Here is a 22,096-nt window from a genome sequence, read left to right as displayed (position 1 = left end):
ACATTTAGAATTTTGAGAAAGTGCTGTAGAAGCCAGTCACAAAAATGGTTGCTGTTGGGAGCTGGGTGGCAAGTCATAAAAAGGCTGCCATACCTGAAAGCACAAGGAAAGAGTCAGGGTCTCACAATGGCATGGGCATCTCATCACCCACCACCAACAGTGGGGGGAAACACAGCTACATCAGCCATCATCGTGCTTCCTCACAAATAGAAGCTCTTTGCATCTCTTCAGAATGGATGGGAGGGTGGATGTCTAATCCTGGTACCCAATTACATGTGGGCATGTTTAAGGAAGTGTTTTTGATTAATACAGGAGAGGCTGAGCCAGTGCAAACTGGAACTGAACAGGAAGAGCAAACAGCCAGTCATGTGTTAGATTCTTAAGGAGATATGTACTGAGACATTTTGTGAGTGACATAGGAGGAACTGGTGGGCATGCTGGTGCCTGCAGGAACCATGTTGGTGAGACTTGATTATTGTTTCCAGCCAGCACCCCCGCTGTCTCCCCTTTTGCTGCACAAGCCAGTTGTTTTTGCTACCATTTTCACACTTATACGTGCTACAGAATTTCTCTGAAGCATTTGTCATACTTGATGATAATGATGGCAGATGTGCTGAGTGGACCCGGGAGCTGCCTTGCCACCAAATGTTCTCTTCAGATTGCAAGGCAACATTTAAATGAGAGAATCTATGCATAGCAATGAATTATTTTTTTTACTCTTTTGTATGTTGAAATACTTGGCTCTTCCAAGAAAACCATTTCAGTTTTTGGCCTCTCCCTTTCTTCAGGTACCTTGAAAAGCATATTAAACCACTCATGGTTGCTGGGCAAAACATGAGAGTGCCATCTTTGGTTGATCTGCTGGGCCTTCTCTGAAGCATTTTCCACCATCAGAGAGAAGATACAGAGATCAACGGGCCTGAAATCCATCCAGTAAACTTATCCCTGTATTTATATGTTGTGGCAAGATATATTAGTTCAACACTACAGTCGTTTGATCCCACAGGAGAGAAAAGCCACTTGTGCCTACTTAGTTAAGCTAATGCCAATCGCTTGAGCCAATTAACAGTAATTAAACTGGTTGGATGGGATTCAAAAACCAGATGGGGTGGGATGGGATGTGTTGGAAACCCTTTCTGTGTTACCAGGATGCAAATAAATAGTGAGAAAATATTCAGTTCCCAAAAGTCAGAGACTTTGAAGAAAACAACCTGCTATTTGGCAGTGAGGAAGATTAACTCTTTTATGATGCTAAGTAAGGAATGATATTAGGAGAAAGTGGAATAGATAAGGGATGCTGGTATGCATTTCTCTTCCCAGAAGTCTGTGTATGGTGTAAATAACGTTGAAATTGAGCCTTGGTAAAGGAAACTCTGGGAGAGGAGTGGTATGCATAAACAAAGACCAGAGTTTATTCTCTACTTTCTTAGTGTTCAGAAGCATCTGAGTGATTATCTCTTTCTTACCATAACCTTGGATCAAGAGTCCACCTTTAAATCACAAAAGTTAACACACACACACACACACACACACACACACACACATGATTATGAGAGAGATCTGCTAAGTCACCAACCTGAATCTTTGCAAAACTGTTTCACAATTTTTAAAGAATGACGCAACACAAACATCCATGAATTAAACATTCAAGTAAACAAACAGTCCAGTGTGTGTATGTCTCCGCCCCGTGAGCTCAATGATTCATTCTGTTCAAGCTACTATTTAAATATATTTGAGGAGGGAGTGTAAACAGTGGCACTCTCAAGCAAGATGGGAGGGATGGAGATTGTGGAACAGCACATGTCTATATCAAAAGACAATTGTTTTAATGTCCCAAACAGTATATGCTTGAAGTTGGTTTCACCATCAGATGAGCATACTAGGGATGGAAGAGAAATTGGTTTGGGCTGTATTTCAAACTGAACCAACCCAATTCACCAGTCCTGGAAGCGGATCAGAATGCAGATAGATTACATATCTTTTCAAATTTTGCAAAGCAGCTTTGGTTCAAGAAATGCTCACAAGAATGTGCATTTTATTTGTGGGCGGAACGTATATTTTAGGGAAGCAACTCTAAATGAAAAAGTGTTGTATATCCAATCCCAAAGAAACTATTTGATGATACAGTGGTACCTCGGGTTATGAACTTACCGGAAATTCGTTCTGGAGGTCTGTTCTTAACCTGAAACTGTTCTTAACCTGAGGTACCACTTTAGCTCATGGGGCCTCCTGATGCTGCTTTCTGTTCTCATGCTGAAGCAAAGTTCTTAACCCGATGTACTATTTCTGGGTTAGCGGAGTCTGTAACCTGAAGTGTCTGTAACCTGAAGCGTCTGTAACCCGAGGTACTACTCTGTATACTGAAGCTGGTGAGCCTGATTATATGAGATTTCAGAAGATAGCAGTTAAAAGTGAAAAAGTGTTAACAGAAAATACTATTTTTTATTTTTCTTATTTTGGGATATATAAACCACTCAGCATTCAGAGAATCCCCAAGTGGTTTACCGAGATAGATGTTAAACACAATAGAGAACATAACATTGTATTAAATTATAATAAACGAAGAATTTAGAGGAATAAAATAGACTACCTTGGCTGGAAAGAAAAGTTTTCAACAAATGTTGGAACATAACAATGTTGGGACTTTCTACACTTCTAAGGGAAGAGGATTCCAGAGAACTGGTTTGTTCGAATCACAGCATCCTTTACCACAGGGACATGTGGTACCATCAACAGATTTTCATTCACAGATCTAAGAGTCCAGGGTGGGATGCAGGGGCACATGTGACTTCTAAGATACCCTAGTCCAGAATCATATAGAGTTTTCTGTACACTAGCAGTAAGTTTATTAGAAGACTGAAGCTAATCAGAAGAAGTGGCATTTACAGAAACAAAGGTCCAAACAGCGACACCACTGAGTCTATGTTGGTTTTTGAATATTGAAGGAAGGGGAAAGTATGGCTGGCTATGGGTTAAACCAAAGTGGCCTTCACAATATGCTGAATCATGAAGGGACTAGGCAGCATATATCTCAGCACAGGCTGCTTCTCCATTTTCTTGTTTTGATGTACAGTGGTACCTCTAGTTACGAACTTAATTTGTTATGGAGGTCCATTATTAACCTGAAACTGTTCTTAACTAGAGGCATGCTTTCGCTAATGGGGCCTCTTGCTGCCACTGGGCCGCCAGCACGCGATTTATGTTCTCATCCTGGAGCAGAGTTCTCAGCTTGAGGTAACTCTTCCAGGTTAGCGGAGTTTGTAACCTGAAGCGTTTGTAACTCAAGGTACCACTGTATTAGCGTATTGCCTTTGGGAGTGAGGGGGCATGCCATCACAGTGGTATCTCACAGTTTAGAAGGTGTTTGAACCAATAGGATGGACAAATAGGATGGACAAAAAAGTTCAGAGATTATTTTAGTGTTTCTCCCCCATGTGACATCTGAAGGCAGTCCTGAGAAGAAAAGCAGGGGGAACTGGAATGGGCATTAGGCTGCTAGGCAGTCTTGTGCTCTTAAAATAACCAGGTAGATGATCCAGTTCTTTTAGCTTTCTCACCACTTCTGCCTGTCTCCCTGAGTTTTCGCTTAATTGTTTCATTTCCCCCACACCCACGTTTGCGCTTTGCAATGTTATCTAAAGGTTGCACGTCAGATAGCTGAAGGATAGAATGTCAGATTCAGTGCTCCTTTAGTCTGTCACAGCTGTTTGAAGGGCCTGGGGTTTTTAAAGAAATGTCAAAGGCATTTTTGCAGCACATGGAAACCAGATGTGCTTTGGGAAAATGGACATCGGGAAGAGGAGGGCAACTTAAATGTGTATTTAATCTTCCTGTTCAAAAGGGTGCACAGTGCTGGGTGGCACTGAGACATGTCTAGAGAACTTTAATAACCATATTGAACTTGGTGAAGATTCTATAGTACGTCTGGACTAGACTCAAATACTTTGCTTTTTCCTGAAATAAGTACGGGACATAAGAAACAGAGGTTGTTATTGCCTAAGGCTCAAAAAAATGAGTATGTTGTTTGCTTGTTTTTCTCTTTCGCAGAATTTGTTTATTTTCTTGGATAGGGCATCATTTCTGACTCAGAATAATTTAGGCATGTTTAGGACAACCCACTATCTTCATAGTAAAACTTGCTTCCAGTGCAGTCTGTGGGACTTGCATCCTTAAAACATATTGAGATTAGAGTTTTTGACCTTGTATTTTCTCATTTCCATCTTTAGCTGAGCGGTGTAAGCATATTCTACCCTAGCTTGAGATAATGGAGCATCCTTGGATGCCCAGACCCTTCTCTCGGCCTCGCTGATGTGGTCCAAAGGAAAGCAGAGCAATACATTTGGCACCAGCTTGACTCCAGGAGTTGCCAGAAGGAGCTGTAAAAAGTGCCATCCAACTGTCTTAGAAACTCCAGTCTGGGTTTTTGTAGGGTTTACTCATTAGCCTTTTCTTCTCCTGAAGATGTGCAGAAAGGCAGCGGGTACATACTTTTCCTGGGAATTTACTCCTGAAGCCTGTCTCATGAATGAGGATAGCTGCAAGGCAGTGGAGGTTTAGGATCAAAGTTTTCCTTCTAGATGGGCTACCTTCCCACCTTGATGAGCCCCATTTGCCCCTCACTTCCCTCTACAGCAGTGGTTCTCAACCTGTGGGTCCCCAGATGTTGTTGGACTACAACTCCCATCATCCCTGAGCTCTGGCCTTGCTAGCTCGGGATGATGGGAGTTGTAGTTCAACAACATCTGGGGACTCACAGGTTGAGAAAGGCTGCTCTACGGCATGTGCAGTTACCACATTCTTGACTATTGGACCAACTATTGGTCTCTGTCAGAGCCTACCTTCACATGCAGGGACACCCCTAACTCACTGAGGATCTGAGACCCATCAGCTACCTTTACCTGGTTTAACCAGCCAGTTGAACCTGTTTCTAGGATGTGGCTGCTGTTGCCTACTGGCAACTTCTAGGAGCTACAGGTGAGAGCTAGGTGCAGGGTGGGGACCAAAGGAGCACAATAAATCCCACACCAGAGGTACTACCCTTCCCCCTAACACCCTTCCCCTAACACTCCACATGGGTATTTTATGTGCATTTCAGTTTTGTGCATTGCTAGAACATGGAAATCAGTTTTGTAAAGAATGGCTTAAGTGTTTAACAATGTTTAACCGTATGTGTCTAGACCGTTACTTCTTCCATTGTTTTTTTATGTTATTTTAAGAAAACTGTGCTGATATACTGAGCTAAAATGTGTGAATTCAGTTAGCTTTTATTGGATAGCATAAAAAAGTGATATGAGATCCTGCCTGTAGTTAATTATTCAGACACAGAATGAGAAATTATGAGGACTCCAAAGAATTTAATCCTTTAACGATTTTAGAAACAAAATGTTGCTGTGTATATATGTGAAACCAAATCTGCCTAAAGGAGACATTTGCATTGTGTAGTCACTGGTTAAAGGCTTTGCTGTTGTATGGAATTGCTTCCCTCACAGATGTCAAATGAAGTGGCTAGCATGTATAAATTAATAATTATTAAAGTTGACAGCTAATAGTTCACACAGGCAGTGACAATGAATCCCCTCATAGAAGTGGAAATGAGAATTTGCATTGTTGTTGTTGTTGTTGTTTAGTCATTTCGTCGTGTCCGACTCTTCGTGACCCCATGGACCAGAGCACGCCAGGCATTACTTGGGACTATTTGCATTACTTGGGACTATTTTATTATTATTATTAATCTCCCTAGAGCTGCTGAGTGAGGAAAAAGTTCACACTCAGACCAGAAGGGTCTTAGACAGGAGGCTTTTGCTATAAGTATTGTAGATACAAGGTGGCCCCTATAAGTTGGTTCCTTCTTAACTTTGTTTTATTAAATAGCCATATAACTGATCCTCACAAGAAAGCTACGTGGGTTCATTACTACTGGGCATTTTGCATGATTTAGATAACAGGTTACCAACACATTTAGGCCCTTAGGCACATCTGCATTTTTGAGTGAGTGCTGTCGTTGCTACTCCTTTCATCACTTATTTCTCCCTGCACCTCAACCCTGATCAGCTCTTCCTCCTTAGAGACAGACAGACAGAAAGAAAACACATGCATGCACACTTCCCTTTTCTAAGGGATCTGTGTAAAAGTCAAATCTAGTAGAATTAATTTGACCATTGAAGCACATAGAGCTGAAAGACAAAGTAGGGAAGGGTGTCATTCTTCCAACTTCCTCTTTCTGCTCTCTTTCAAGGGAGAACAAAGTAACCATCCTCACCACCTCATGACCAAAAGGGAAGTGAGAAGTGAGGGAGAGGTCAGAGGTTTTGTGACCACCAAGAGAAGACCTTAAGGGCCAATCAACTATTTTTGGGCAAGGTTCTTGAGCACGTGGTTGAATACCAGATCCAGGTGCTCTTGGAGGAAACTGATTTTCTGGATGCATTTCAATTTGGGTTTAGGCCTAGTTTTTGCAGAGAAACTGCTTTGGTTGCCCTGTATTCTGTCAGGAGAGAGACAGGAGAAATATGTCTTTATAATTCTCCTTGACTTCTCAATGGCTTTCGATACCATTGAACATGGTATCATTCTGGAGTGGTTGTCCGAGTCAGGTGGCACTGCTTTGCGGTGGTTCCAGTCCTACTTGGAAGGTCATTTCTAGTGAGTGATGCTTGAAGACTGCTCTTCGGCACTTTGGAGCCTTCAATATGGAGTTCCTCAGAGTTTGATTTTATCCTGCATGCTGTTTAACATATACATGAAATCACTGAGTGGGATTAGCCAGAGGTTTGGAATACATTGTCAGCAATACTTTACATCTTTACATCTGCAGGTATGGCAGTGGATGTGGTGGATCGTTGTCTTATTTCACATTAATGGACAGAATGAGAGTTTGTTTGTTATCAGTTTACAAGCTGGGTATTCATTTTTGTTATTTCTTTCTTGTTCTATAGACTGTTCAGTATTAACCCGGGACTAAGACAAGAGTATTTAAACAAACACCCGGAACCACAGTATTAAGGTAAGACATTCTACTTTATTAAAATAATTCTGAGAATTCCCCCTCCCTACAAGGCCTGTGGTGTGTTAGAACCATTAGACAAGCCATCTCCAGAGGCATAGCCAATAGTACAGGATGATGGGAATTGTAATCCAACAATATCTAAAAACCACCAGGTTGGAGAAGGTGGCATTGGACCTAGAGGAGACCTCCTGCTTATTTAAGTTGAACCTCTGCATCATAACTTTTGTTTGTTCATCCCTGATGCCAGCTTATGTTAGCTCATGTGTTTGGAAGAGCCAGAGCTGTCTGTGTAACATTTTAAGGTGTCAAATTAATCTAATGCCTGTTTCACAGGTCATAACTTTGATGAATTTATTCTCAGAACACTGCTATAAGCCAGAGAAGTGCAAACAGCTTTATTTCTTTGTGAGGGGAATGGATCAGAGCAGAAAATTAAACCTTGATCTCTCTAATTTGACTAGCTTTGTAAATCATATATGCATCCTTACATCAGCAGACTTGGAAAATAGTGGATACTATCCTCATGATGATTGCATGATAATCAGCAATGAGAAAAGTTCAGAATATTCAATAACTGAATGGGAATATGTGGGACATGACAGAGGTATATAAAATTGTGGGTGATGTGGAGCAGGTGGGCAAAGAAAAGTCCCCGTCCCCCCGTCAGAATATTAGAAGCATCAGTGAGTCCTTCATTGATGCTGAATGGTGGGAGATTCAAGAGCAGCCAAATGGACGTACTTCTTCACACAGTGCATGAACTATGAAATTTGATACTGTAAGATGCAGTGATGGCTGCCAACTTAACAGCTATAATGGATACTAGTCACGATAACTATGCACTACCTGCAGTGTCAAATGCACCATGCCACTGACTGCCAGTTGCTGGAAATACATCCTAGTACGAGAGAAGGTGTTGTACTAATGTCCTACTAGTGGTCATCTGTTTGGACACTATGAGAACAGAATACTGGACTAGATCAGCCTTTGGACTGATGAAGCATGGCTTTTCTTGTGTTCTTATTCAACACTGTTCCCAATTCTGAAAGTTCTTTCCAACGCTGGAGTAGACTTGGCAGAAGGAGATGTTTCATGCTTTGAATTTCAAGGGCAGTAAGCATGAGGTGGCTCAGCAGAATATTTCCCCCTCCCTCTCCCACATTGATTACAAATTGTGGGTTTTGCTTCTGGGTTTAATAAATGAGGACAGTTCATGTCCTTAAATATCCTTATTCTTCATCAGTCTCTTCTTGACATGCTGCACGATCCGTGCAGCCAGCTTTCTAATCTTTCTGATTTCTAATTGGATGCAGAGAAAGGTTAGGGGGCTTTGTGCGATTCTGTCCTCTGCCGCCTCTGAGCATCTTTGGCTGTAGGGATTTGTTGCAGACAGCCACATGAGCCACAGCCTCTGAGAGGCTGAATTAGTTCACAGCTATTCAACCTTGGTTTTGCTCTTCCCCTCCTCCTCCTCCTGCTGCTGCTGCTGCCGCCACCACCGAGACACAAATTGAAATGTAACCCATGCTCTGGTCACCATTATTTAGCATCACAAACAATGAGCAGAAAGGAGAAGACTGGCCCAGTTACTTTGGTAGATTCAGCCAAATGGATACTTCAGTGCGTTCCATCTGCATCCTTTCAGGACAGTGCTTTGTTTGCATATGTTAACCTTAGCCACAGTTCCATGTGCTCAGCATCTTTAAGCAGATGAGCCAGGAAGGATAGCCAAGCAGTACAGAAAGCAGGATTCGAGAGGAAGCACTATATTAGCAATTCGGAAATCATTATTCAAGCTGTTTGTGAGTTAGAATTTAAATAGAAGATGGTCGTGTCAGATTGCTTACAGCATAAGGCTCTGGTTTAATGGGGGTGGGAGTGTCAAAGGGAGAATTTCTGCACTTGCAGCTTCTTCCAGCACTGGGTGCCCTATGATGTGAGAAGCTACATCTGCTGAAACTTTCATTTCTAAAGAACTGTAAAAGGCATAGAAATTGTCCCATATGCAATGTGTCAGACATGTGCAGACCCTTGGGTGAAATCCCTTAGCATTTCCTCATATGTTCATTGCCTCATGAGTGAAAGAGAGCAGCTTAATAATTTTGGTTGTAATGCTTGGGAACTTAAATGGGTTCTTTAAGGTGACACAGTCTATTCACAGACCAAGCAGCAGAGCAAGTGAGCAAGACTCTGAAAGTTGGCCCATCTTTCTCCTTGGACATGCAATGGTTGCTTGAGCTCTTTGACTCATAGTCCTGAATTCAACCTAAGACTGGAGAAAACATTCGCAAGCAGTGATAATCAGGTTTGCCAGGAGCAGTACTTTGGTCCCAGGCCATTTAGGCCTTTATATGCTAGTATTGACACCTTGAATTTGGCTCAGTATCTCACTGGCAGCCAGTGCAGTACTTTCAGAACCAGTGACACCATTAGACTTCCCCATTAGCAGGTGAGCCGCTTCACTCTACACTAGCTTCAGTTTCTGAACTGTCTCCAAGGACAACCCCACATACAGTGCATTACAGTAGCCCAGACAGGCCACCAAAGTATGGACAACATTTGCTACCTTTTTGTAGTATTTGAGAAAGTCTTCTGAGATACTGTTGGGAAACTTGCAGGCAAAACTTGTGGCTGTTTTGCATGTGCAGGTGTCACAAAATGTGTTTCTGTGTGTGTGCAAGTACCATGCCCTGGTTCCTTGGACACTGGTTTGTAAATTGCATGGTGGAGAGGTGAAAAATCAGCAACCAAAATCCCAGTGCCCCCTATGTGCCTTCCTTGAGAGAGAAAAACTGTAGAACAGATGGAAGCCAAATACGGTAGCATGTGATTGGGAGAGAGAAACCCAGACCTTGCTGCAGCAATTCCGAATGTGAATTTATAGATTAGTAATCAGCTAATTTTAAAATGACAGATGCTGCTGCCTTTAGGGAGAGGTGATGAAAGGTGTTTCCACACATGTTAGCAACCTCATATGTATAGTCTATCTTCCTGTGCACTTCACTTCCTTGATTTGCATTGACTATTTGCAGGGCTAAGGGGTGCTTGGGCAGCACAGTTGGGATTTCCTTTTCATGCTGTGAGGAGAATCTCTTTAGTCTACAGAATGGCACCATTTGAAAGCACTGTTGGAGAAGCCCATGGGATAGGAGAGAGAGATGAATGTTGCAGTTAATAAATAAAGAAATATTTTCCAAGGACCAAAATGTGAAATCCCTTCCCATAGCCCAATCTGCTTTTTACCTGACTGCTGACCATGCTGGGTGGACTGATGGAAGTTGGAGTTCAAGAACATGTGGAAGGTCACAGGTTATCTGATTTTGCTTTAGAACCACTACCAATTGCTGCATGTACACAATCTAGTCCAGAGGACAAAAGGACTTACTGCACAGATGTCTTACATCACATTGCAAATCTCCTTGTCACCCCCAGTAGCTGCCAAGAACATAATTTGTTTGGTTGGAGGCTCTCATTATAATTGTGAAGCTTCATAGCACACTACAATAGCCTTCATCAACCTGTTGCCTTCCAGGTGTTGTGGACTACAACTCCCATCAGCCCCAGCCTTTGTGGCCATGCTAACTATTACAACATCAAATGTGTGCTAGGCATGAGAGATAATGACCCAGGGGCTTAGTGGAGACTGAGTCTTCCCGGTCTTAGTCCAAAACTCTAACCACTGCATCACACTGACTCTTTCTGTACATACCATCTCTATAGTGTTTATTACAAGCATAGGCAAACTTGGCCCTCCAGATGTTTTGGGACTACAGTTCCCATCATACCTGACTACTGGTCCTGTTAGCTAGGGATGGTGGGAGTTGTAGTCCCAAAACATCTGGAGGGCCGAGTTTGCCTATGCCTGGTTTATTAGCACTGTTGGATTCTAGAACGATGAGCTCAAACGCCAGCTGTTGCTCTTCTGGCCTTTTGCTATAGCAACACAAAGTGGTTTATATTTTATATGCTGTGGCATGTGCTTATTCTGAAAAGGTGGAGTGAAATGGCTTGGGAAGAATCATTTTGTCCACCCAGTCTCTGGGTGGTATTTTTTTTAAAAAACACAACAATAACCCACACAATAATTTTGTCAATTTGCAATGCTCAATGGTTATGTTTGGGAACTGGCCAGCTCATGCCACCTTTCCAAATTTCCTAATATATACCGGTAGCTTGTTCCTTTTACATCTCATTGTTTGGTCTGTGTGCAGTTTTAGAACCAGCCATCTAATAATAATGCTTTTTTGTAACATCCATTTTAGTACTAGCATTTTATTCATACAGCCTGAGGGCTGTGAACTACTCAAAAGATCCTCCCAGTGGATATTCATCCGTGACATATCAGGCAAGATGGAGAGAAAGAGTAGGAGGGGTGGGTGCAGTGTACTGTGAAAATTGCTGTGGTGATTGGAATCAATGACTGTGAGAAATATATGTTTCCCCCTTGAAAATGGTCCTTAATGGGTGTTGAGTAGTTAAAAGAAAAGGTCTGACAAAAACAAAAAAAGACCCCAACTTTTAGTTATGCATTTAAATGAAAGTATTATTGTCTTCCTTTCTGGCTCTTGAACTCTTCTGGAATGTGCAATTAACTTTTGATGAAGTGTGTTTGAGTTGTACCAGAGAAGCTGTCATGATATGTTGCAACTAATGTTTTATATAATAAACAGAACAGAGTTTAATTCAGTGTTTTATGAGACTAAATCAACACAATCACACAATGATAAATGCAGGAGGTCCATATATCGTTGTACAGTCTGTCCATAAACATCTGGGTATCTCAGCATATAATATATACATATAGTACTGCTCAAACAGTAGCTCAGATTTTATGTGTAGCTTTTTAGCTCTCCAGCGTTGATACCTACGCACACTATGCCTGTCCCAAATAAATTCCTTCTCTTCCATAATTTTATTTTCAAATTCTATAATATGAGTGTTTTTATCCATCTGCTTCTTCTTTTTCTAGTGTTGATTTAGATTGTTGATTGAATTAATAGTGACCTTAGGGCTCTGATGCTTTTCATCTTTGTTTCGACAAACCTACCCAGATATGAAAAATATTGATATATGTTTTAATCTGCTTCTAGTGTATTGCTGATTTTAAAAATATTTTAAATAATTGTTTTTTTATGGTTTTTAATGATAATTTTATTGTTTTATTCTCTTTGAAAACTGCTTGGAGTAGGGGTTTTGTTGTTGTTTGTTTAGCAAACAAGTGGTGCATAACAGAAAACCATTAGCTGTTTTTACTAAGGATAAGGATCTTGGTAAACAGAAGAGCTTTCAAACTGTAGGCATTTTGTTCATGGCTCTCATCTTGTTTGCAAGTAACAAAAGAGGGATATTATATCCTGAAGCTAAACAAATAAATTTCAGATTTCAGCTATCAGTCATTTATTCTGCAACTATGGCAAACAACAACAGCAACAGCAACAACAACAACCTGATATAAAATGTCTTTTATGTTCAATATTGTCCATTTATGACAAAGATATCATACCTACCATGAAGCATTCTTGTTAATATAAAAGAGAGATCCAAAGAAGGTAGTTTATACTCAAGATACCACATTATGGCTGGGATGCAGAACCTGTGGCCTTCCTGATGTTTCTGGTCTTCAACTCTCGTCATCTCTGACCATTGGCCATGCTGGTTTAGGACTGTTGACAGTTGAGTTCAACAGCATTTGAGGGCCACAGGCTCTCCATCCCTGATTTATTCTTTCCTTTGAGTGATCCCAGTAAGGTAAAAAAGTTAAAGGACCCCTGGACGGCTAAGTCCAGTCAAAGGCGACTGTGGGCTGTGGCACTCATCTTGTTTTTCAGGCCGAGGTAGCTAGCATTTGTCCACAGACAGCTCTCTGGGTCATGTGACCAGTGTGACTAAACGGCTTCTGGCACAGTGAGACACCGTGATGAGTGCCAGAGTGCATGGAAACGCTGTTTGTCTTCCTGCCGCAGCCGTACTTATCTACTTGCACTGGTGTACTTTCGAACTGCTAGGTTGGCAGAAGCTGGGACAGAACAACAGGAGCTTACCACCATCAGGCAGATTTGAACCGCTGACCTTCCGATCAGCAAGCCCAAGAGGCTCAGTGGTTTAGACCACAGTGCCACCAGCATTCTCACGTGTTTCCATGTGCTCTTGTTTCTGTCACGGTGTTCCATTGCGCCAGAAGCGTTTTAGTCATGCTGGCCACATGACCTGGAAAGCTGTTTGTGGACAAACGCCAGCTCCCTCGTCCTGAAAAGCAAGATGAGAGCAGCACTCCATATTCACCTTTGACTGGACTTAACCGTCCATAGGTCCTTTACCTTTCGCCGTGATCCCAGTAGGAATCTAAACAGAAGCAGCATCTCTCTGTCATCCAAGTCAATCCCAGTAATAGACAAACATGCAGAGATTGTCTCATATTCTCCGCTTTCAAAAAGCAAGTGAATGGAAATGAGACTTCCTTTGTTTGTTTGACCTGTGACTTCCTGAACTGGGTTTTCCTCTGACCTCTTCATTTGGTCAGGTTTTTTGATGGACAGCTACAACATATGGATTACTGTAGGAGGCACTTCCACAAAGAGGCAGATGGAGAGCCTTGCAGGAGGGGAAACAAAAGCTGTCAGTGGGAGATGCAGGGGCTGTGTGTGCAAAGGTTCTGTGAAATGGTCATTGATTGGGAATCTTTCTATTTTGCAGATGGGCCTTGAGATGGGCTTTAGATCCTTTAGCTTGGTCAGTGTGTTGGTAGAAGGGAAATAGCGAGGGGGGAGGAGGAGAGGGTTGAGGCATGAAATTTTAATGAGCAGTTAATTGATAATGTATTCCAAGAGACTGGTGTGCTAGAAGGACATCTGATGGAAAGGAATAAATTGTGTTAGGCTCCCTGTGGCACAGAACTTCCTTCATTTGGAGCCAAAGGGTTGGAGAGGATACTGTAAATGACTTTTGGAATAAAGGTTGTTTTGCCGGCATTTATGTTCAAGAATGGTGTAGGGCATAAAGAGGCAAGAGAGTAAAACCAGCTTTTGTGTTTCATACATACTTGAAAATAAAGGAAAAGAAACCACCCTGGTTATCCTGCTTGTTCCAGTCAGTCATAAAACTGAGGTGATTCAGGACAGATTAGGAGAACTGTCAGAACAGGATGTAGAATCAGAGTCACTACAGTTGTCTTCTGGATTTGTGATAATTTTTATAATGTATGACAACAGCCGAAAGTGAAAAACAGATTCCTTATAAAGATGGAAACCAGGAAATCCAGTCCATGTATTATGGGAAAATGTATGAGGCAAGGAAGCTGTATGACAAGTAATCCTTAGTAGGTCCTAAAATGTTCTTCCTACAAATGACATTTTTAACATCCTTTTAAATTGATCCCTCACCTTGTATAAACCAGTAACAAGTTGCTGTATTCTTTGAAATGTGATGCAGAAACCTCTACAGGAACAGTTTACTACTGAATCACTTGTAATTATGTGGTTAAAAGCTATAAAGCAGGAATCACAAAGTGTCTTCCTGGGGATATTAGCAACTGGCATTTTAATGTTCATTCTGTAAATTGTAAATACAGTTTAAATGCTTAATTGCTACCAAAAGTACTCTGATACTCCTGAAAGGCTGATTAAAAACAGTTCTCTGTTTTGGGATATTTCATCTCTTTAATTTTGCCAAGGAAATATTATTTTCTCTCTCACTTCTTATCTTCGCCTCCGTGCTTTTCATTGGTGCTTTTTTCACTTTTATAAATGTTCTCTAGACTTCTTAGCTACTCCTTTTCTATAATTTTCAAGGTTGAACTTGAGCCACTATTTACCATGTCTGCCCCACTGTGGTGATAATAAAGAACAGTAATGCTCTCCCACAACTTTGGTAATTAAAAATCCCAATGACCATGTTCCCAATAACCATAGATAGAGGAATCAGCCTATGTGTGAGCAATCCCTTCCCTCCTTCCAGAGCAGAGACAAAAACCACAAGGCAAAGAATTACAGGCAAAACAGCACTTATGGTTTGTTTCTCTCCAAACAAACCACAAGAGGGAAGCCAAGAACAGCCCTTGGTTTCTGGTCATGATTTGTTTGGAAAGAAACAAACCATGTGCTGGTTTGCATATAATGCTAAGTCAGCTGCTCTGTAGTTTCTTTCTCCCATCTAGGAAGGAAGTACATATAGAGTGATTGAGCTGCATAAACCAGCATGCAGCTCTAATTTTCCTAACCATAGTTTATGGCCTATTAATGGTGACCAAAATCACGCCTTTATTTAGTTGGCTACTATGTGACAAGCCAAAGCTCTGCATAAAGAGATAATAAGGAAATCAACTGGGCTTCCCAATTTTACCATCTGCATTTTAAAAGCCACATATTCTTCCTGTTTGTTAAATGCATGATAATTGTGGCTATTTTTGTACATTGGTGCAGTTTAGTACTGTGTGATTTTTTCATTGTGACTATAATTAGTACTTGGATGAAGTTTACTTTTAGATTCTCATTTACATAGCAGAGTAGTTATTCGCACAGATACCGGAAATGAATTAATTTAAAACTATATATAAACTGTGTGCCTTAAAGTGTGTGGAGATGCAAAATATTACATTATATACACAAAAGGAAAAAGGATGGAGTACTCAGTCTGGGGATGTCTGGACTCTCTAAGCAGAAAATATTGGTGATAAACAACACATTCCAATTTTGAGCTATTCTTTGGTAACTTAGTGCCTCAGGGCATGCAGATAGTGGAAGGGTTATTAAATTGTAATACAAAGAATATCTAAGTCTTAAAATCAAAGTCAAGCAATAGTAATAGTGTTTGATCCCTTTGGGAAGAAACCTGGAGCACTGCTGCTAGCCAGCATGGACAAATGCTGAACTGAATGAGCCAATAGTGTGATCTGAGAACAGATTTAGGGAGTGCATGAGGAGACGAGAGTGAGGGAAAGTTCCTTCTCACAGCCAAAAGTCCTTCTGCTAGTGGTTCTATGTAGCTGGATACCACTCTTTCATTTGTTCTTATGTCCCTTCTTGTTCTTATGTTCTTATGTCAACCCTCTGTTGACATGAATCATTTTTGTCTACAGCAAAACTCACCCACAAAATGTGACATAACAAGAATGCCTCATGATGTATATATGACTAGGAACTACAGCTGGCATGGCATTGCTCTTTTGGGCTTCTTCCCACAAAACATTTGAGTAGACAGCTTAAAAGTTAGTTGCCCTGGGCATTTAAGAGCAGGTTCAAACACTGGCAACCATAGCTAATTAATCACTGTTAGCGAAGATGAGAAAGGCCTTTGCCTGAGATCAGGGAGATTTTCTGCCAGTAAATCTGATGGTATTGCAATATAGATCAGTGGTTGCACTTTATAACATTGGCACCGCCAAACAGATCTTTGGGTTTCTTATTTGCCTTTTCGTTTAGTATTTATAACTTTCACTGTACAAAACAAGTGATTCTAGAAGAAAAAATTAAAATGTGTACTTTGAGATGTGTTAATGAAGACTACCCCCTTCCTCCCACCCTAGTGCACACACATGGTAAGTGTGTGTGTAAATAGCCCTGTCTAGATAAAGATATTTTTACCGCTCAGTCTTGATTCTAGAGATTTTTATTTTGGCAATGCTTTTGACTGGCAATACTTAATCCTTCTTTATCTGCCCTTTTCAATCAGACATAGATGTAAGATTGAATTCTCATCCTGGAGCATTACATACTATTAAGCACTGCAATATGCAATCTAAATGCAAAGAAGCATGTAATATGCATCATCACAAGGCATAAAACAACACAGTGAAATTTCTGTTCAGGGTTTGTTTGATTCTGCATCTGGCCTGTACCCATCATGCTTGCTTTTAGCAGCTTGCTGGCCTGCTGTGTGAAATCGCCCTGTCTTTCTTTCTCCCTGACACTCTCTTGGGGTAGCCTGAAGGCAGCCACTTAACACAGTGATAATAAAAGGGGTCAATGTACCTTGACTCTGAAAACTTGACTAAAATGGCATATATTAACATGAATAATTAGAGTATTTTTTTTAAAAAATTGACATTTTGAAATGGCAAAAGGGCAGTGTCAGGGCTTGAGACATTCAAGAGAACCTGAGAAAATAGCACACTCACTACATAATATTGTAGACTCAAAATAAGGAGGCAGAGCTATACTAGAGATAGGGAAAGCTGGATCTGAAGCATATTAACAGACCTTCTTTGACGTCCCATCGGCACAGACTATCCATTTTGGCATTACTCTTATTTTTTGTGTGAATTTCTTTTTGTATTTTTTGACCTGTGCTGAATCACGAGATGTGGAATTTTTGAAAGAGATACCATATCCAGGTAACCTTTAAATTGTGGTTTGTTAAACAAACCATGAGTGCAAACAAGCAAGCAAAACACGGCTTGATTCCCCACACTTGATTTTTATTCCACTTGCTCTTGCCTCATGCACCTGTAACTTGACAAACGTCGGAGGCAGGGTGGGCAAACAAACCATGCTTTGTAAGTAAGACTTATGCGGTTTGGATGTAAAACTACACCATAGTTAAGACCAGCCATGGTTTATTAGCCAGCAGCAGCTCATGGCTTCACACTGGTGGTTTGCTGCCAGAAAACAGACTATGGCTAGTCTCCTGGATTGATTGTGGATGTTTAAACATAGTCTTATGTGTGGAAAATGCCATTATATTTATGCACTTCTTAAAACAGCTATATATTTTCACCCTCATTTGAAGCCAGCATCTAGTGGAACTCCACTATAACACCTGTTACCTGGAACCCACATGCAATTCTTTTTATCTACAAAGCTAGCTTGGTGACAACAAATAAAGTTCTTGTTACTGATAAACCTGGGGGGCGGATTAGTCATGCATTTAAGAAATCACAGTTATATCACTGTCAGCATCTCTGTGCGTTTCTCTGTTAAACCCTTTCGTTTTTGCATTAGTAAGAGTGTGGGTGGAATCTCAGTCTCAGGGACAGAAAAGGTCGGGACAGCGTGGGCTGTGTTCTGATCTGATGTACAGCTGTGGGCAAACAGCACTGTGTGTGTCTCCTGACTGCAAACCACCCACTCACACAAGTATGGCAGCAAATTGCTTCTAGGAAAACGGTGAGTTGCCCGCTCATAAAAAGATGTCAGTGGAGCTGTCAGGCACTGAGATTTCTTACATTTGGAGAGATTGCATTTGGATCTTGTTTACTCTGTTAACATGTCTGCAAAAATATGAATGGCATTGCCTGTAGGTTGACAGCTTCTGTCTTTCATTTTTATCATACAGTGAATACCATTCATTTTGAAACTGACTTGCCTTCTTAATGTAGTTCCTAATTCCCATGCAGTATATCAATTACCATGGTCTATCTCCTTTGTTACTTAGCTTTTCACAAGACACCATCAAGTTGACTCTTGGGAACTGTTTGAGGCTGCAATCCACACACACCTTTAATCTCTCTCTCTCTCTCTCTCTCTCTCTCTCTCTCTCTCTCTCTCTCTCTGTGTGTGTGTGTGTGTGTGTGTTCTGCCAGCCAGCATCATCAGAGTGATACAAGTGTCACTCCATTGGTGCAGATTTCTCCCTTCTGCCCACTGAACATGAGTGCAGGTAGACGATCTGCCAGCACTATCCCTTTCAGCAGAGCCCAGCAGGAAGCCCTGAAACATAGTGTTCCAAAAGTGGGGCAGGGTTGAGCTGGCTTGAGAACCACTGCGTCCTAAGCCACTGTCACACCCTACCAGCGTTGAACCCCATCTGGGCCTAGTTGCTGTGCAAGCCTGGAGCCTGTGCAGCGATCAGGCCTAATCTATCTATCTGCCCTGCACCTTCCACTCCTGCCACCATGAATGGCCTAGCTGTGGGTGCAGCGGTGGCTTTACCTCTCCTCAGAACTGTGGCAATAGGGACTTTGGGTGGTTCTTTGAGTGTATTACTAGCACCTGGCACCATTTTTAAAGTAGCTTTGGAAATTGAGAAAGTCATTTAGAGTGGAAGACCAGGAGGAGGACCGTGTAACCTTTCACTACCAGCTGTGTTTTTACTCCAAATTGAAAAAGCCATGTGGGGTTTTTCTTTGGGAAAACAGCTGGTGGGGATAGGTTATGATTCCCTTTTTGCCACTTCTCTGCTCTAATTTTCTCCCTCCGAAAGCTGATTTGCTGGTCCCCATTGAATGCATTAGCGTTAATGTGCAATTAGTCCTTTGGTCCTATGTTGCGCCATCAGTGAGCGCCAAACTTTACATTATGCCAGGAATTTATCTCCCAACTTTTTTTTTTAATGCAGTCAGAGCTAGGATTGTGGAGGGGTCACAAGGGGATCTAGCACAGGCAAGCAACTTTCCAAATTGCTGATTAGTTCAGAAAATTTACTGTTCTCCCAAATTTGTTTTGCAAATAATGACTCATTTCATACCTGTCCAACAGAATGAAATACTGGATAACATGTATATCAGGTGTTAGAAGCTGAGAGTAATGGTCATGAAGTTTTTATTTTTGTTATATTTATATTTGGCGACAGCTGGGAAAACATCTTTAGAACATCCGTTGGGGAATCACAAGCTAAAAAAAATCACACCCCTCTTAATCTCTAATCTGACTGGTGAAATTGGGACAAACAGAGAGGATTTGCTGGTGTGTGTGTGTGTGCGCGCGAGCGCAGTGTTGGATTCCCAGAATAAGATGCTGAATTTAGCATATCACTGATTGAAGGAACACAGAGAGAGAGAGATGCCGACTTCCATATGTAAATTACCAGTGCATTTTAATGATAGGCATTATATGCAGGACATTGCTTAATCCGTAACAGAGCCTAACAGTACATTTTGCAAACGGAACCAAGAGTAGATCATGGCTGAAAAAAAAGCTGCATGGAAATATATTCATAAGCCACATACCATAGATAAGTGCTGTGAGCCTTTGTCTTGCCATGTCTTCCTTGTATGAGTTCTGTGAGCCTGAAAACTAATAAGCTTGGCCAGTTTTGAGTAGTGCTGTGCCAAATTTTCATGAATTTTGATTTTGGGTTAGAAGTGTTGGAATTCATTTCATGCCCTGTCCCAACCATTTATCTGTACCCAGCTGGATTGGGGGACAGAGCATTAGCTCAGTTGCCTCTGTGCATTTAGCCTTCTCCCCGATCCATAACTTTTGAAATAGGTTTTTAAACATACTTTCCGCAAAGAGTTGTGAAAAATTGTTTTAAAGCAGAACACTCTTTGTAATGGGGGGGAAGAATGCACCCCCTTTTGTGGTGGTGGAGGTATTCTGTGCTAGTTTGGCATCAAATGAGACTTGCACTCATACACACAAAGTTTTGCTGGATTGTGGTCAAAATGTACATTATTAAAAGAAAAGATGCAGTTGTTGGTTGTGATCTGCAGTCCTGCTTATATAGAGTACTGCCTCGGATTACCTAGCTCAGAAACCTAAGCTGTAATGGATGAGCTTGCTATAGGAGCTCATTGGCTTCCTTGAGCCTCTGGGTTCAGTTGTACAAATCCCCTGACACATGACAAGTTTTGTGGCAGATAAGGCCATCAGTGACTACAAGTCATGATGCTTATATAGTACCTCCAACTGTCTTGAAAATGCTGGGACTGTCATGAAAAGCCATCATGGCTTCTCACTATGTCATGCGGAGCCCTGAATTCTGCAATTGGGAAAGGGAGTGGGGAGGGGCTGGAGCAGGGGCAGGAGGAGGAGGAGGAGGCAGCCTGGCCACTCACAGGGGTGCAGCAGGACCTGAAGGGAGGAGGAGGGAGGGGAGGGGTGCTGCTGTGCTCCTCAGCCCTGCCAGCCTGTACCACTCAACACATCTGACTATAGCACTGGTGGCGGTAGGAACACACAGGGACCCTTCGGTGGTCACAGCTGCTGACCATAGAGACTACATTACTGGCATGGAAGTGCTGCCTTGTAAACATCTGGTGTGGTTGCCTCCTCTGATGCCCAAGGCAGGCTGATGGAAGCCTCCCAGGTTTACCATATATCATCTGCATATAACAAAGACATTTGCTGGTACAGTATTGTTACATATCCCTCTTGGTAACAGCCATTGGGGCAGTTCAGCCAGCCCCACCCTGTTCCCGTATTCCTTCGGCAATGTGTGTTTTCATGCAGAAAAGTGGTGGGAGGCACTAGCTGGGGAATCCCTCAAGGGGAAAAGGCTCAGAGCCAGGGGATTGGTGGTGGGACGGCAATGCCTGGTCAGAGGGAGCAGACTGAGAGGAGGAGGAGTTAGACACCGAAGAGGCAACAGTGTTTAGTGAGCAGGAAGAGACTGGGGCAGAGAGCAGTCCAGACCCAGAGGCAGGAGAGGAGCAGGGCCAGGAGACAGGGTGAGGCAGGCTGCTGGAGAATCCAGGGAGTCTCCCCCTCCTGCTGCAACCAGCTCCGCTCCCCGCTCCCGTCTCCCAGAATACACAGAGAAATGAAGAGAGACAATACAACAGAGCCTTAGGCTGCTAAGGAAGGAACTGGGGGAGGGCCTAAAATCTGTCACTAATGTGTTATGGGAGTGGATTCTTCCAGTTGTGAGATGGTCTTTAAACCAGGTCAGGGGTCTGCAACCTTTAAGACAAAAAGAGCCACTTGGACCGGTTTCAGAAGAAGAAAAAACTGGGACCCGCAAAACTCGTCACTATAAAAATAACTTTTTTGTCACTTTTTATTATTATTTCTTTGTTTGACCCCTCAGAATTACTCCTAATCATAGAAATAAACGTTAAATTAACAAGTTACCTTTTTGTGTGTGTGTGTTCTTCACTCCCCTTCAAAACAGTGACCAGCGTACATGCCCCTTACAATGTAGCAGGCGGGCGGGAAGGTGACGTCGGGATGGTGCGTGACTAACGCACGCACCGCCCCCATGCAATGTCACAGCCAGTACAGCGCCCGCCACAGTGGGGAGTGTCGGGGCACACAATGCGCCTCCTCCCCTCTCTAGTATCCGCCCCGGAGCTGCAGCAAAGGTGTAAAAGAGCCACATGCCGCTCCAGAGCCGCGGGTTGCTGACCCCTAAACCAGGTGATCTAATGAGGCCTTAGAAACGTTATGAATTGTTTCCATAATGAACTTGCAGGCTTTAGTGGTTTACAAGCAGAAT

The 22,096-nt window shown here is 42.1% G+C and overlaps 1 protein-coding gene across 14 annotated transcripts in view; it reads left to right on the top strand.

Moving 5' to 3' along the window:
* Positions 1–22,096, top strand: part of NFASC (neurofascin) — a 180,121-nt gene that overhangs the window by 53,139 nt on the left and 104,886 nt on the right. For all 14 annotated transcript variants that reach the window (XR_014157631.1, XM_081866288.1, XM_081866294.1 and 11 more), the window contains one exon: positions 6,936–7,003. The gene's annotated coding sequence lies outside the window, so the exon portion shown is untranslated. The remainder of the gene's footprint in view (positions 1–6,935; positions 7,004–22,096) is intronic.

This window comes from Podarcis erhardii (genome assembly GCF_964252035.2).
Source record: "Podarcis erhardii genome assembly, chromosome: 6".
Taxonomy (NCBI): Eukaryota; Metazoa; Chordata; class Lepidosauria; order Squamata; family Lacertidae; genus Podarcis; species Podarcis erhardii.
Note: the sequence above shows the minus strand (reverse complement) of the source record. Positions and strands in the feature narration are given on the sequence as shown.